Consider the following 1,115-nt stretch of genomic DNA (forward strand, 5'->3'; position numbering starts at 1 on the left):
GGAATGCGCTCCCCAGAGAGGTCCGCCTGGCGCTGTCGTTATTTGTTTTTCGGCGCCAGGCGAAGACCTTTTTATTCAAATGTTATTTTAATTGTTAATATTATTTATTCATTTTATTCTTTGGCCAGGGCGACTTAATTTATATTGTTAATTTATATTATTCTATTGAAGTTTTTTTATGATTGTGAGCCGCCCCGAGGCTTCGGAGAATGGGGCGGCATAGAAGTCTCCTAAATAAATAAATAAAATGGGATCTTAATAGCAGAGACAGAACAGTTAGAAGAACAGATGGAGCAGATTAACAGGCTTGGGGGAGGGAAAAAAAAGACTTACAGGAAGTACTTATAAAAGGAAAGCCAAAACCAGTGAAGGTGGGAGCATAAAAGAAGGATAGAATAAAGGAGAATGATAGAGACAGTAGTTTGGAGGATACCAGGGGGGAAGAGCCCTTTCCTCCACCCCCATCATACATGGATGGGTGTTGTTACAATGGTACTTGCCCAGAGAACCCGGATTGTTCTCCATTAGGGACAAGACCTAGTGCCATTGTTGTTGTTGTTAGTCGCGAAGTCGTGTCCGACTCATTGCGACCCCATGGACAACATTCCTCCAGGCCTTCCTGTCCTCCACCATCCCCCGGAGTCCACCCAAGCTCACACCAATTGCTTCAGTGACTCCTTCCAGCCACCTCATCCTCTGCCGTCCCCTTCTTCTTTTGCCATCTATTGTTCCCAGCATCAGGGTCTTCTCCAGGGAATCCTTCCTTCTCATTAGGTGGCCAGAGTATTTGAGTTTCATCTTCAGGATCTGGCCTTCTAAGGAGCAGTCAGGGTTGATCTCCTCTAGGACTGACCGGTTTGACCCACTAGGGTCACTGACCCACTAGGGACAAGACCTAGTGCCATAATAAAAGCTAAAAAGGTTAAACCAGTGGCAGCATACCAAAGAACAGAGACCACTTATGAGGAAGATGGGCTTCAGAAGATCAGGCATAGAACAATAATAGAAGAAGCAAGTATGAATAAAGAATTGTGGGAAATTGCTCAGGAGGCGGGGCAACCAGAAGGGATGCCCGTAGCATGGGTGACAAGATTTTGGGCAGGAAAAGACAGATT

The sequence above is a fragment of the Varanus komodoensis genome, unplaced genomic scaffold, assembly GCF_004798865.1.
Source record: "Varanus komodoensis strain SLA01 unplaced genomic scaffold, ASM479886v1 scaffold172, whole genome shotgun sequence".
Lineage (NCBI taxonomy): Eukaryota > Metazoa > Chordata > Lepidosauria > Squamata > Varanidae > Varanus > Varanus komodoensis.